This window comes from Leuciscus leuciscus (assembly GCF_965113295.1).
Source record: "Leuciscus leuciscus genome assembly, chromosome: 22".
NCBI classification, from domain to species: domain Eukaryota; kingdom Metazoa; phylum Chordata; class Actinopteri; order Cypriniformes; family Leuciscidae; genus Leuciscus; species Leuciscus leuciscus.
The window spans coordinates 13,608,856-13,625,645 of NC_138746.1; the positions used below are offsets into that span (position 1 = coordinate 13,608,856).

The 16,790-nt window shown below is 37.6% G+C and overlaps 1 protein-coding gene across 3 annotated transcripts in view; it reads left to right on the plus strand.

The window, feature by feature from the left end:
- Nucleotides 1-4,281: 4,281 nt before the first annotated feature.
- sertad2b (SERTA domain containing 2b) overlaps nt 4,282-16,790 on the plus strand; it is a 38,547-nt gene continuing 26,038 nt past the window's right edge. Inside the window, exons 1-3 of one of the 3 annotated variants that reach the window (XR_014201504.1) lie at nt 4,282-4,596; nt 11,211-15,511; nt 15,626-16,738. The gene's annotated coding sequence lies outside the window, so the exon portion shown is untranslated. Of the gene's footprint in view, nt 4,597-11,210; nt 16,739-16,790 lie in introns of those variants that run through there. The other 2 variants (XR_014201503.1, XM_082153667.1) reach the window with 2 other exon arrangements.

Genomic DNA, 16,790 nt, shown 5'->3' on the forward strand with positions numbered 1-16,790 from the left:
CAGGGCATGCGCACTCCTGGACCACGATGAAATGATGCAACAAGGCAAAGGGTTGCTGATATCAAAAAATAAATCAATGATTTATTATTATTAGCCTATTATTATTATTATTGGGTGATTTCATATAGGCTATGTGTGCTTTTTCCATTTTGTGTGCTAATAAATTGCAACAAGGCAAAGGGTTTCTGAATCAGTGCAATGTATTACAATTATTGTTGTTGGTATTATTATTATTATTATTGGGTTATTTCATATGCTTTTTCCATTTTGTGTGCTAATAAATTGCAACAAGGCAAAGGGTGTATCTATCTATCTCTATCTATCTATCTATCTATATATCTATATATATATATATGTCTGTCTGTCTGTCTGTCTGTCTATCTATTATCTTTCCGGGGACAGGTCAAAAAACATAGATTTATAAAATAAACATACTAGATTTCTGTTTATGGGTTAAGGACAATGACTATAATAAAACATAGTTAGTGTCCACTTTTTTATTGTTATAGTCAGAATCTACACATTTTTGTGTAAAGATTTTCACCAAGTTAAAGAGCCTAAGATGTAAATACTTTTTTAGCTGTCTGTAGTTGCTTTCCCCTGAACCTCAACTATTCTGTTCCAAAAATAACATTTCACAGCTGCCAAACCAGGAGCACAGGAAGCTGAGTTTGCTCTCCAGTCTTTGCTATAATATACTGAACCCCACTGTGAGGAGGCTTGGACAGAACAAGACTGTGAAGATTTTAAGCCCCAATATGTCTTGTACACTGAAAATAATCTTCAGAAGTAGCTTGCATTAAAGGTATAATATTGTTAAAAAGTATTGCAAAAGTAATACAATAAAGCAATAGAGTATAATACAACAAGAAAGGGGTTGTATAATACAACAAACATCTGATTTGATGTAAAATCAGACCACATCCTTCAGCTGCTGTCATGCCGAAGAAAGATGAGCTCTGTCCGACCCCCTCCTATAGTTTACAAAAAGTCTCCCCTCTGCTTTCTGTGCAAGGTCGGAACTGTTTTCTGTAGAACAATTGGTTTAAAATTGACTTCCATCCCAAATTATGGCTTCCATATGTAATTTAGCAATGTTAAAAATAAACATACTTTGGTAACACTTTACAATATGGTTTCATTAGTTATTAGTTAACTACTTTAGTTAACATGAACGAATGAACAATACATCTACAACATTTATTAATCTTGGCTAATGTTAATTTCAACATTTACTAATATATTATTTAAAAAAAAAGTTTTATTTGTTAACATTATTTAATGCACAGTGGACAAACATGAAGAAACAATGAACAGCTGGATTTTTATTAGCTAACATTAACAAACTTTAATAAATACAGTAACACGTTTAATTCTCATTGTTAGTTCATGTCAATACACCAACTAATGTTAACAAATGAGACCTTATTGTAAAGTGTTCCCTATACTTATATAGGTCTATTATATGTTCACAGTTATATGTAGGCCTACATTATAAGCAAGATTATAGTCTACTTTAAGAAATATCTCCTAAAATATTAAATTGAGGTTCAAAGCTGCATTTTGGTTGTCAAAAAAATAGATATAAGTGAATAGACAGGCAACATAATCCTATGTTTAAATAAGAAAGAGTGACGTAACTCCTCAAGACTGTAATAATATTCTCAAACCACCAGATGGCATTCTTTTGTTTCATAAAGTCCTTTCTCTGTTTGAGTGATTGCAAACCATCAGGCACTACTGATCATTGCTGCTTATTATAATATTTGCAAAGAATCTTGTAATATTATATGATACACAGGAAAAAAAAACGTTTTGTTCTTCTTCACTTTTCTATTCTTATAAAAGTAATGTTAATCATGTTAATGGTGATTTATGAAGTGACTTAACTCAATGAGAATTATAACATTACACTTACCTATACTATACGTGATATTATTTTATTTTTTTAATTTAAGAGGCCTACAATCTAATAGGGAGGTTATGGTTAACAGATAATGAGCATGTCAGGGCAGCAAGCTTTACCCTGAAAACCTGAAATCAAATGTCAGACTCCCAAGATTAATGACTGTTTGCACTTATTCCATCAGACCACGCTCCATCAGCTGTGGCACGCACACACACACACACACACACACAAACACACGTGTAGGTAGACTTTCTTGGCTCTTTGTCCCATTTAGTCAAACATTAGAAGTAGCTAAACACTCCATATTTTCCTTTACCGGTGAATTCACTGAAGAACAAGCATGTGAGAGAAAACACATTTTTCACCACTTTCCCTGCTTTTTCCCCCTTCATTTTAGTTAATGCCCATTTTCCGCAGTGGCAGGCTTTTTTGAACACTCCATTTCCTGTTATGCAGCAGAGATTGAACATGTAACAAAAAAGATTGAGCCAAGCTGTTGGTGGGCATCTTGCCAGAACACGCTGTCGCCTTTTCTCAATTCCGCCACTTATGGCGCGTTTCCACCGAGCGGTACAGTACGGTACGGTACGGGTCGGTACCCTTTTATTTGCGTTTCCACTGCCAAAAGTTGAGAATGGTACCAAAAAGCCGAACCGTACCGTACCACTTTTTGGGTACCCTTCCGTTGGGGTACCTAGCACAGTGGTACGGTACTAAAAGGTGGAGCTAGACTCACTGCAGGACGTTGATTGGTTGACAGAGAATCGTCACTTGCGCGTGCTACGAGGGGAATGACAACATAAGAAGCGCCATTTTTTAATATACAGTTTAATATAATACTACTGTTACTGTGTCACGAAATGTAATTTTAAGAGTTTTTCAGGCGAGAATGTAGTTGTTTAAAGCTCAAATCTGTGGTTTATTTATAAAGATGATTTTTTTTTCCCCGGTTGTGAGATCCATGCGATCAGCGGGCGCTCGGCGCTCATGTTTCCCGGCTGGATGAGCCTTTCCTCGGCTAAGTTCTTCTGACGTTCGCCGATGACTCCGACGGTAGTGGTTAAACATGAGATATAATTCGTCTTGTGTAGACCTAACGGGCGATCTTTGGTCTCGTGAATATATAATTCGTTCCCTGTCAATCGTTTTGGCCGAGGGCTAAGTTTAGTTTCATATTATAGGCTATTTGTATTTAACTTTACTGTTGTAATGTTAGATTAGAGCGTAGCATTTGGACATTTGACTGAATTGTTTGCTTTATTTCTTATTGTATAGCTTCTTGTACCTTTTACTTAAACTTTTATATTGGCTATTATTGATAAAACTGAAATTTTACAAAAAGAAATATGGTTTCTTGTCATTTTCTTATTACAAGATTATCACTGATGTTTATTGCAACATTTGTACAAATGCATATATTGCCTGTAATATGTGTAATTTGTTTTATTATTTAAACGAAAAGAGGTAACGTTAGGGTTGTGTTTTAAATTTCGTTTTGTTATAACGTTAAATAGAATAACGTATAACGTGCAGTGAATAATCAATATGCGTTGTGCATGAACCACATTTGTGTCCCTATAATGTTTAATTTATTTAAATGAAAACGAAAAGAGGCAGAGTAGTGTTTTATAACATATTTCGTTTTATTGTTGCTTAAAATGTACATACAGAGTAACAGAGATAACCGGAGTAGCAGAGCGAGCTGAGTGACCTTTTAAGAACGCGCTGTACCATTTGCATGTAGGAGTCGCACATGGCAAGTACAAACTTTGCGTACTTAATATTGAGAAAAGCCTAATGTCGGCGCTTGTCTTCTTGTGACAAACATGTCGAGGAGCAAGAACAAGATCTGCTGTATATGTCATCCATTGTAGTTTACTATGTTCTTCTTCGCGCGAAAATGACGTCGATCGAAACACCACGCCCATCAAGTAAGGGTACTGTTGGCAGTGGAAACGCTAGCCAGATCATGGTTAACAGACCCGAACCGTACCGTACTGTACCGTACCGTACTGTACTGCTCAGTGGAAACGCGCCATTAAAGAACTCAACTCTGGCCATCTAAAGTAGCCTACGCTAGAAATGACCACTGACGCTTCAAGTAGCCTACAGTAGGTATTGCAGCGACGTATCATATATTTTACATGTTAAAGTTCAGATATGCTCCCCATTCATAATTTGTCAGTGTGACATGAGTTTAAGACTGATTTGTGAGCTCACATTTTGCGCCGTCACTTTTTCATCGTGCTGTAAATACCACATTACTAGACTGTTAGGCTCTTTAAATAACATGTCGAACAGCAGCCTTGTTCTGCATTTTGATTGGTTGATTCTACCAGAGGGGGTGGGACATACGAACTGGGATTCCGCCTCGACCTACAGAACAACCTATCATTCAAATCCAATGTCTTGCAACTGCGACCACGCGCAGACAGAGTCATCGAAAGGCAACCTGCCTACTACTACTTTTGAGGGCATTGTGAAGTCTGACTCTCGTATGTGCAACTGTTTACTTTTTTTCTCAGGCTGATGAGGCACGGGACGCTTAAAAAGTGCCATGTGAATTCATGTCGACTAGTGATGCATGCAGAAAGCACTGATACAATGTAAACGCATTCGAGAATAAATCCGCTGAGCACTCAGTAATTTACACTCATTTAACCGGATCGTACAAGTCCTTCAGAAGGGTGAGTTGACGTTCCTACTGAATTATCAACATAAAGTCGTGTGTTTTGAGTGGTCATTTTTGATTTGGGTCGTTCTTGCAAGCGTGCTTGACTTGCATGTAGCCTACTGACCCCAACAGCAGTGACCTGTTTGCATACAGTAGGCTATAGCCTAAGTCTACAAACTTGGCATATATGTAAACACAAGTTGCCAGCTATAGAAGCCCATTCTCTGGATGCAAAATAGTTAATGTCTTAAACGAGGAAGCCACACGATATTCTTATGATAGTTTTCTGTAATCGACCCGAGTAAGCTATGCATTTTTGTTTTGGTTTGGTGTTATTATATAACTGTTTTCTGAAGCCGTTGAGACATGCTGCTGCATTGTTCGGTCATATAACGTACAGTACTTGATGTTTTGTACAATATTCCTGCTAGATTTGTATTAACTAAAGATTAAAGAGTTTTCTCTATTTTCTATTTGGTTACCACGTACCAGTGGCTCTAATAAATAAAGGGCTAAAAATAGAAATGAACAGTGCAAGCTGCTGATGCAGTCTGTTGCAACTTCCAAAGCTAAAATAATTTTTATGGAATGATTACTGCGATTATAATAATAGACAGTCAATTATGTCAATAGTCAATTATGACCCCTTAAGAAAGGCTTGAGCCTTGAACACACAAAGAAGGTCAAAGGAAAGGGAGGTACTAAAAGTATGCATTAAAGTAGGCTATGTTACTTTACATTATATGTGCAATTTAACAGTGTTTTCAAACAACTTTTCAGTTACCTTAAAAATGCACAACTTAAAGTGCAGTCACATTAGGGAAAAAAAATAATGTCCATTGTCAGTATTGTAGCAATTCATGAAGCACAGCTCACACAGGAGTCATTTTTAAATCAAGCATTTTTCTGTTGGTCAATGTGGCAAATTCAAGGGATCAGATTGAACATCTGTGAAAATCTGTGGTGGGAACTTTTTCACCCTTATGTGAAACACCAGATCGCAAGAATTCAAAGGAAAATTTGGCTTGGTCAAAACACACCTCTATCATTTGCAGCTAGAAAATGATTGAATGAATGTTCTTTTAAAGTTGTGATGAAACAAAAGTAAAGACAGATCTTTCTTATGACGGGACATCAATTCACTGATTGTTGATTGTACTTTGAGATGTGAGCGGGGTTTAAGCTGACTAAATCAGTGGTTTCCAACCCTGGTTCTGGAGAACCCCAATAAGTTCACATTTTGGATGTCTCTAATCTGACACAAGTAACCATTGTGAGGTGCTTCTCAATTTGAAGGCTGCATCCTAGTAAGGCTGCATAATATCTCGTCATCAAACTCCACTCTCACTAGGATGCAGACTTCTAATTGGGGAGTACCCTTCAGATTTTGAAGTAGCTCATCTACTTACGAGCTAATGAGTTGAATCAGGTTTGTTTGATTAGGGAGACATACAAAATTTGCAGAGTTAGGGGTACTCCAGGACCAGGGTTGGGAACCACTGGACTAAATAGGCTTGTTTGAGATGGCCTCGCCTGGAATTCAGATGAGAGTAGGCGGGTGTATTGAGGGGAGGAGTGAAATAAGTGCAGACAAGTCAGACACTTCTCTCTATGTTGTGCATCAGACACCTACGCGACTAAGGCGGATATCTCGTGATTCACGCTCATGTGCTGGGTTGCTAATAAATTTGATGTAATTTAAGTTCTCTTGTTTTTATATGAAAGTAAATGATGAACAAGACACCCATAATACTTGTGGTTTAGGGTTAATTACATGTAATGATGTATAATTTGTAGTCATTATCACAGTAACTATGTAACATGTGTAACAAGTAAAATAAAGTGTTACCGTTCTTGTTATTTAATTCCTTCTGAAAGATGTGTTTTCCATCCATTTTTACTTCAATATAGACATGTATTTTAGATTTATTTTAGAAATATGACAACAATCATGACTTGAGAGTTTGGGAATATTCACACATTTTTTATACATAAAAACATGATATCAGAGTTTTAAAATGAAACATTTTAGAAATGGAACAATACACCATGGTTGTTTAAACCACTGAGCAGAAAGTGTCGTTAGCAAGTCGTTTCCCATCGAGCTTTTGATCAGTGCAGTTCGTGGAGGGCAACCGTTCCGACTGCACAATCCTGCACTACTGCCTTCCTTTCGCAAGAGTTTTTTCAGCAAGCATGACATTAGAGCATGTCGGACCACCTATCTAACCAGTATTCATCTCGCGGTGATCACCGGTGATTGGTTCTGTGCAGATTTTGCTTATCTCAAACGAGCCCCGTGATTGGAGAGGTCTTGCATAGTTCACCAGAGAGAAGTCTGTCGATTTTGATTAAAGATTACAAGAAAAAAAAAAAAAACATGATTCTTTCACAATAAGATCAGTATAGTTATGGAAGACGTACTGGTTTTTGTGTCCTGCCGGGCTGGAATCAAGTGGTTAAGGCAAGAGTTTGGCAATTGCGGATTAGAGACACATCTAATTTAGTTGATAATCCAGATTAGGGTGTGTGCTTGTACAGTGCTTTGTGGGTCAGAGAGCTGAGAGTTCATACTCATCACCTCATTAGAGGTCATTTTTGACAAATTGATATGCTTTCCAGCACTTGTTTTTTTTTATTTTTTTTTTATGTTGTCGAACCTTTTTTTACGCAATATTTGATTTTAAAGAGAGAGTTCACCGAAAATGACTATTATGTAGTTATTTACTCAGCCTCATGCCGTTACAAATGCACATGACTTTTTCTGTAGAACACAAAAAATACATTTTGACATTTTCTTATACAATAGCAGTGGATAGTGAATTGTTTTTAAATTTAAAACGGATGCAAAAGCATCTTTCTCCTTTGACTGCCACTCAGAAGTTAATTTGGTTGCAGAATACTGTTGTCAGTCACACTCATAAGTAACCAAACTCTGTGTTTTCAGAGCGGGATTAAGCAAACAGAAGAGAGGTTACAACTGTATTTAGCTGCAGCGTGTAGCTTGCATGGATAAAGGCAGTATCCTGTGTAACAGAGCCTATTCATGGAGATAACGTTCGCCAGTTAGGAGCAAGTAGAGCTTATAGTTTCATTAAGCACTCTTCTTGACTGTAATTCCACTGTCTGTTTTGTATTCCTTTAACGTGTGCTTAGGCCAAGCCTGAATAAGCTTCCCATGGAAGACTTAAATCCATAACATGGTTAAAGAACATTTTCTGCCAGTCTTTAATGTTTTAATGTGCTATAAATTATGAGTCCAGTGTTACTGAATTGCTCAAATGCATTTGCATTGAATTCTGTGTAAATGAACTGCCAGTGCCTGGGGCAGTGACCTGCTTTTCATTATAATGTGCAGGAAGCACATTCACTGTATTGAACTCTGAAGCGTCAGGCACACTGACGACCTGGGGATTTTGAATGCTAAACCTCTAGAGAGATGTCAAAATTCCCCTTAAGAACTTTATGACCTGTGGCCTGCATCTTGTTGTATTGTATTGCTGTGTTATACAGTATATGTTGTCAATATAGTTTGATCATCACCAGATTTGTTTGTTATCATGCAGTTCCCTTTTACAATAGTAATGGTTAGTCCAGGTGTTTTTCATGTGTATTTTGTGTTAATTTTTCAGGGACAGATTATCCAAAAACAAAAGAGAGACTAGGTGGAATTATGCAATAGAGGAAAGGTAGCCTGCAAGGTTACTGTTGACGACACAACAAGAATTTAGCTGTCAAAATTGCATAATCTGACGTTTCCCCCTGCATTTCACCTGTAGAGACGTTTTTGCTTTTTAGCGGCGTGTTGAGGTTCCGGTACACCAGCCATGTCAACGAAACGAATTAATGAAAATTTGCTTATCAATGCATATCTAAATTCGCGCCTACGGTATCTTTGTAGAACTTCAAAAAAGGAAACAAGAAAAGATGCTTCAGCCAATGAGAAGCCGGCGGGGGCTGGCTGCAGGACGACTCAATCTTCCCGGACAGTTTTTGATGTTTTATCAGACAATAACTACTCAAGACAAATATTTTCGGGACAATTAGGGCCGGATTTGGGACAACAGCTTAGATTTCGTGACTGTCCCGAATTTTTCAGTACGTCTGGTCACCCTATTTGAGAAATTTGGTTGATTCTCTCATCTTCAAAGTTAGACTGCTGATACAAGTTGCTCTAATTCCAGTGTTCATTCATAAGCATATTTCATCAATTATTTTTGATGAAGTCAAGAAAGATCCAGTCATTTAGACTTTTAGACATTTGAAAGAATATGCATATCCTGACACCTACAAGTAGCATTTGAGATCTGCTTATACTTGGTGTTCGGTTATCTAAATGCCATTATAATAAAGTGCTGATATTGAGTCAGTTCTCGAGTATTTACTCTCAAATGATCAGCAGTAGCAGCGAAGGCCCCAGCCGGTTGGGCTTGTAGAGATCGGGTGTCTCTGGAACAGCAGCAATGCCAGAGTTAGCCGGCTGTCTCTCTAACACACACACGCACGCACACACATTAAGAGAGAGGCCGCTCTCCTACAGCCAGTTGTACTGCAGCATTAATATTTCATACACCCACCTTTAAAGAAGGAGGAGGGCTGAGAGAACAAGCCGGAGAGGGGCCTTGGAAAAGCATAGCTCAGAGGGCATTCTCCATGGCTCAATAAGGCATGCTAAGCGTCTGCACACACCATGACAGTGCATGAAAGCTTCACATGCTCTCCAATACTAAGTTCATTCTTCACTTTATATTTGTGGATTTAATGATGAACATAGCTGTATGTCCATCCAGCCTGACATGGAAATATTGAATGTTTCTGTGAATTTTCTGTGTCTGGTAGGTAGTTTATGTACTGGGTTGTTAGTTGATACTGTTAATAATTGCAGTTGATTAATATTTAACATAATAATTTTTTTATTGATCTAAGCATCTGGAACCTTATGAATTTGACACTAAATTTGACACTGATTTCTACCTTATTTATATTCATCCTCCTGATTATCTAAACTACAAACTTAATCTATAACTGGCATTATCATAAAAATAAAGAAGTCTTCCTCATTTCCCATGACTGATTATTTAATATGAATTTAGACACAGTTACCAAAGATGTTACTACAGCATAGTTCTTACTCTTTCGTCATTATAGTTCAGAATGTTCAGTTGAAATGTTTGATTTCTTCCATAGTGTTTTAAAGTATAAAATTATCGGTAGAGTTCAAATGGGTCACTCAGGTCTGTACATTGTACAGCGGTTCACAAAGTATTCTTAACAAGTAAGCTTTGCATTATTCAGTCATACACTCTGTGGTTTAGTTAGGAAACGCATTTAGTGATTCCCACACAAAAGCACAGATTATTTCAGATATTATTCCAAAACAATGCAGGAAAACCCCTGATATAGAATCTCAGTCTCTCTTGCTCTCTGTTTCTTTGTCTGTCTATCTGGCGTATTTTCAATGCAGCCTTTCTTCCTCCCTCTAGCATGAGAAACATTTGTGCAGCATGCATAAGTTGTGCATGAGAAAAAAATGTCTGCTCTTGTATAAAATATGTATTTTTTAAAAAGATGTTTGAATGTTGGGGGTGAAAAAATGGCATATCCATGATCAATTCTGATTGAATACATTGTCTGTAAACACCTCTTTAATTTGGATAGGGAGGAGTTAGTGTGTGAATGGTTTCATATGTTTTCGCATTTGTCAGTGGTTTAAAAAATAAAGGCTTGGAATCAACATATAAGGCCAGCAGCCATATCACCATGTGGCCCAAGACTTGTTGCCCACTGAAGCTAAGCAGGGTTGAGCCTGGTTAGTATCTGGATGGGAAACCTCCTGGGGGAACTCGGTAGCTGCTGGAAGAGGTGTTAGTGAGGCCAGCAGGGGGCGCTCACCTTGTGGTCTTGTGTGGTTTCTAACGCCCGGCCCCATATAGTGATGGGGACGCTATACTGTCAAAAAGCACCGTCCTTTGGATGAGATGTTAAACCGAGGTCCTGACTCTCTGTGGTCATTAAAAAAAATCCCAGGATGTCCTTTGAAAAAAAGAATAGGGCATCCTGGCCAAATTTGCCCATTGGCCTCTGTCCATCATCATGGCCTCCTAATCATCCCCATATACTGATTGGCTTCATCACTCTGTCTCCTCTCCACCAATAAGCTGGTGTCCTGGTGCAATATGGCTGCCATCGCATCATCCAGGTGGTTGCTGCACATTGGTTGTGGTTCAGGAGATTCCCGCTTCCATGTAAAGCTCTTTGAGTGCAGAGAAAAGTTATATGTAACAAATTATAAGGTCATTTATAATGTGTCATGATAGTTGTTCTGTCAACATTTTTCTTTTAAATATATAGATGTAATCAGTAATATTTGATAATTGAATAATATTGTGGTGTAGTACGTTTTCAGGCATGTTTTTTTTTTCTCCCTGAGGTTTGCTTTGATACGCTTGTGTGTGTGTGTGTGTGTGTGTGTGTGTGTGTGTGTGTGTGTGTGTGTGTGTGTGTGTGTGTGTGTGTGTGTGTGTGTGTGTGTGTGTGTGTGTGTGTGTGTGTGTGTGTGTGTGTGTGTGTGTGTGTGTGTGTGTGTGTGTGTGTGTGTGTGTGTGTGTGTGTGTGTGTGTGTTGCAGAAGGCAGGGGAATTCTGATGACTAAGCACTGAAGCACACATCTTCTGCCGGACACACAAGATCTCTGACCTGCAGTGAAAATGTCTTACAGGGACAGTTCACCCTGAAATGAACATTCTGTCATCATTTACTCACCCTCATGTCATTCTTTATTTGTTCCTTTGAACACAAAAATTAGAAATTTGCTGGTTGTGCTATCTATACAATTACAATGAACTGCAGATGTTGCTTTAAATGTTTAAAAGGATGAAAAAGCACAATAAAGGTGTCATTAAAGTGGTCTATATGATTTGTGTGCCATATTCCAGCTCTTCGAAGTAACAGAAAAACTGAGAAAGGCTGAGGAAAAACTGGATTTTAAGAGAAATTATTGCGATTTGTGAACAAATTCACATACATTCATACTTCAATAATCAATTTGTGCTATTTTTCCTCACGAATGCGCCAAGGAGAGTTAGATTTTCATTGAATAATGACTCAAGAGTTGTACATGACCATTCAAAAGTTTGGGGTCAGTAAGACTTTTTTAAAGAATTTGAACCTTTTATTCAGCAATGATGCATTATATTGATCAAATGTGAAATATTTCTATTTCAAATAAATGCTGTTTTAAAATATATATATTTTTTACTTCTGTTCCATCAAAGAATCCTGAAAAAAATGAATCACGGTTACGCTGTTTTCACCATTGATAATAATGATATATTTCTTGGGTGCACCAAATCAGCATATTCTAATGATTTCTGAAGGATCATGTGACACTGAAGACTGGAGTAATGATGCTGAGAATTCAGCTTTGTCAACAGGAATATATTTCATTTTAAAATATATTAAAAAAGAAAACCATTATTCTAAATTGTAGTATTTCACAATATATATATATATATTTTATATATATATTTTTCATAAAATAAATGCAGTCTTGGTGAGCAAAAACAATTCTTTAAAAACATTTAAAAAAATCTTTTTTATATACTTGAAAATGTCAGTACCTTTAATTGCAATCAAAATAACAGGCAATACATTCTTCTTATATGTGAATGATGACAGAATTTTCATTTAAAGACATATATTACAATTGAAGGTGGCAGTATCCTCCAGAATGGATTTAGTTCAAAATTTGTCTTGCCAAAGATTACCACTTTTGAAACCATTCTTACTGTAATGTGTCTATTGATCTATTAGCTTTCATTCATTTCCTTATGCAAAGAAACAAGTAGCCTACATTAAACTCTTGCATGCTGTCTGATCTCTTTGTATGTCAGAGGCATAGCGTTGTTGTAGCTTTTCAAATGGTCTCTTCCCTACAGTCTCATTGTGCTGTGAATTGTTGATATTATTGAATAATACTGACACTGAATACAGTAAGAGAGATCAAAACCCTGCCTCAACAACTATACAAAGCACAGCTTATTTTCTGCCACCAATACCAGATATGTCTTGATGTGCAAGTTTAGTTACGATTTATACCATGTTTACAAAAGGTGTCATTACTTTGCACACTTGGTACCTTATCAGAATACTTAAATAATAAACCTCTTGTCATTCCACAATCACTCTGGTGCCTGTGGTCGTGATTGTGTTTACACCAACGAGATAATTATCAGCTGATTAACTGCTGTGGGCTCATTGCACTGTGTGCACCATGTGTTAACATCTGAGCCCCATGTTGTAGTCAAAGACGCAGAACCGCCGCTGGTTTGGTGCCCTGTGTCATAAATGTATGCCAGGCCCGCACAACAGAGGCTTTAGTGAGGCTCTGAGCTGCTGGAATAAAGGGCGCATTCTCACATGCCTGGCCCTCTCGTCCAACCTCCTCATTATGTCTGTGGAGTGGAGCAAAGTCGACTCTTATTATAAAACTGTCTATTATCACACCGCATTGAGCCAACTTCTCTTCTTCCACCGCCAAATGCTGTAAAATAACTATCTTGTACAAAAAGGCCTCTCAGGACAGTAAGTTGCACAGAAACAATGAAACTGATGTGCTGAAGCAAGTTCACTCTTGTAAGCAGTGGTCTTTCAAAACTTCTTGATGGCATGATGGCCTGTTTTCTTAATTTGAAAGCACTGATACTGCAACTCTATGATTAAGAAAAGAGTAAAAATGTATAGATCAAGGGTCTTCAACAGGGTCTTCAAAATTTCGTGTCAATGTAAGACACTTTTCCCCCCTCAATCTTTTACTGTAAAAAGAACATTGTTTATTGTAAAATATTAATTGCAATGGAGTTAATTTAAAAGGAAATAACATTTTAATTAAAGAGTACATTTTATTCAACCTTAAACTGTTTCATTGTCACACCCACATAAAAACTTTTATTTATTTATTAAAATGTAATGTGCAATGTCTTTGCTATGTAAGCATAACAATGTAAATACACTGTTGCATTTTTCATATATTATAGATCAGGCTTAACATGCAACACTCAGTTTTATACAGTATGTAGCAGGGGTGCCTGATCCAGCTGGAGTCCCTTGGCCTGAAAAGGTTGAAGACTACTGATATAGATGAAGGTTATGGAGAGAAACCTTAGAGAAACTTTTTTTTTATTATCATCATGTGTTCAATGTTGAGGTGTGAACCATCGGAGCATCTAGCTCTAATAGCACAGCAGCTGTCTCAGAGGCAGGCCAGGCAGACGCCTTCACTGCTTCATCAAACAGATGCTCGATATCTAATCCGACTCGTTCACGTAGCGTGTCAGGGTCAAAATCATGGCTGAGTGTGAGAAAAGGCTGTGGGCACCGTGTGCCATATGAGGTTCCCGCCCTTCTGATTGGGTGGGTTGTCAGCGTTGTGACCTGGTGTTTGACTGGTATTGTCAGCTGGCTACAAGGAAACTGAGTACCTTAAAGCTCTGATAGGAGACACATATTGTATTTCTGTTTAATCCTCATCATGGTAGCCAACATAAATAAAGTTTGGAAGTAAGAGATAGATAGCTACTTTCTGTCCTGCCTGAGTACAACATACAGACAGAGACACCACCAACCTCCCTCTGACAGTCTGTTTTTTTTACTAAACTCGAGTGGGGTTTAACAGTCAAAGGTCATGTTCTGGTCATTCTAAATTCATTCTAATCTGGGATAATAATAAGAAAATAAGCCAAAAGTTTTATAGCATTTTCACTATGGATTAGGGGAGTATAAGATGCATTGTCTATGATAATATCGCAATCATTTAAGATATGGGGGCAAAAATGACCCTGTATGAGTTTTTGTTTTTTTATGTGTATCATGATATGACAATATCACACAAGTAAGAGTTCTGTTTTATTTACCTGAATATTAGCATGATTGCAAATGTGATATTGACAACAGTGCAATAAACAAATTGATATGAATTGACTTACATTTTAGACACAATATTGTCATCTGTTTCACCAACAAAAATGGTGTCTCCGAGCAATACAGCAGTGTTTCTTTACTGAATGAATCCACGTTTTTGAACAGGTGTAATCGGGTAAGTCAATGATTCAATGACTCATTCTCAAAGATAGCCATTTGCTTCATTCCTGAATGAATCTGTGAAACTTACTGGTGGTTTTAGTTTATTTTTTAAACTATCATTTCCTTTTCTTTTTTTAAAATAGTAATTTAATATTTCAATATCGAGATATCATTTTTGTCAATAAAACACAACCCTACCATGGATGCACAATATATTAGTGTCTTATCAGTTATCAGACATTTATTAAACTAATATTGGCCGATTTTGGACCACTTTTTTGTGGCTCGTCCTCCCTGTGTGACTAGCAATATATCTGCCAGGGAGGGCAAAAAACCTTAAAAATGCCTTCAGTGTTTCATGCCAATGTTAGATTTACCATGTCAGTTAAAGTAATGCTCTTCGTATTTACATTTAGCCTGGGCCTACGCTTTTGCTGAATATATGGGATTTTTGCAGCCATTGTTGAGACATAGTCCATATAAAATTGCATATTTTCTTTTAGCCTCATATATTCAGTCTGTCTTTCCTAAACTTATGTTGACAGATTAGACCTGTGACAATGTGTTTACCTTACTAAGTTATTCAGTAAGTGAAACAGTGCAGCGACAAAAAAAGTTTGACTGGAGATTCACTTTGATTTGTTTAGTTAATGGTTTGCTTCAGCAGAACATGAGTTGTTTGCTGTTCCTACTACTGTTCTGGCTAGACTACTAATCACTGTTAGTGCAGAATATATATATATTTTGCCAAGTGAATGTGGACAAAGGACTTGGTGTTTGTGTGTGAGGATGGTGGGAGGGGTGAGGGTATGAGGACAGAAGGGGTGTGTGTGTGTGTGTGTGTGTGTGTGTGTGTGTGTGTGTGTGTGTGTGTGTGTGTGTGTGTGTGTGTGTGTGTGTGTGTGTGTGTGTGTGTGTGTGTGTGTGTGTGTGTGTGTGTGTGTGTGTGTGTGTGTGAGCAGGGGCAGAGCGAACGGTTTGCAATGTGGCAGTGGTGCTGGAGAGGATGGGAGGAGATGGAAAGGGTTGGAGGGGAGGGATGTGCTTTTGTTTTGTTCTCTGTTGCTGAGCAATGGGGACTAAAGCATTGGGAACAGCTGTGATGGCCAAAGCTTTTCTCTTTCACTCTGCCGGAGAAGCCCTGAGGCACATACTCAGATACAGCAGCCTAATGTGTGTGTGTGTGTGTGTGTGTGTGTGTGTGTGTGTGCACACGCGTGTATGTGTGTCGGGGAGGAAATAAGAGAGGGAAAAGGAGGCTGATATTAACTGGAGGAGGCATTAGTGCTCTTATGAAGGTCAGGTAATCACTGTTTAAGTGAATGCAATTAGTACAAAGAAAAAGTGACTGCTGAAGCAAATTAGTTCAGATGGCTTTGTGTTGAAGAGGATGCTGGGAAATGTAGTCACACAGAAATGGAACAAGATGTAGAGAGTTAAAGGCACATATAGACACTACCATTCAAAAGTTTGCTGTCACGACACACAAAAAAAATTAAATCATAATAAATTAGGAAGGATGCATTAAATTGAGCAAGGACATTTATAGTGTTACACAATATTTCTGTTTTAAATAAATGCTCTTCTGTTGAACTTTCTTGTTATCAAAGAATCCAGAAAAAAGATCACAGTTTTCACAAAAACATTAAGCAGCACAACTGTTCAACATTGATAATAAGAAAAAAAAATCTTGAGCACCAAATCAGCATATTAGAATGATTCTGAAGAATCATATGTCACTTAAGACTGGAGTAATGGCTGTTGAAACTCATAATTTACATCACTGGAATAATGCAATTGTACGGACTAATAATGGTTGTAAGAACATTTCACTCCATTTTGAGCTGCACATTTCATTACCGATTGTTAAAGTGAACCTCTCATATCATCAGGCTTTGCAAAGAGGCTGTTATTTGAAGGATTTAGCAGAGTTTTTGTGCAGTGGTTAATATGCTGTCAGACCTGATTCACAGAATGTTTTTCTATAGTCACGTGACTACTTGAACATGCTGATCTTTTTTATACACCTCTTGTCTGATGCGTGTGCTGCTTAATGCATTTGAGACCTGTTTTCCTCAGCGCATAACTTGCTAACATTTACAGAGAATGATATAACCGTAAGACATA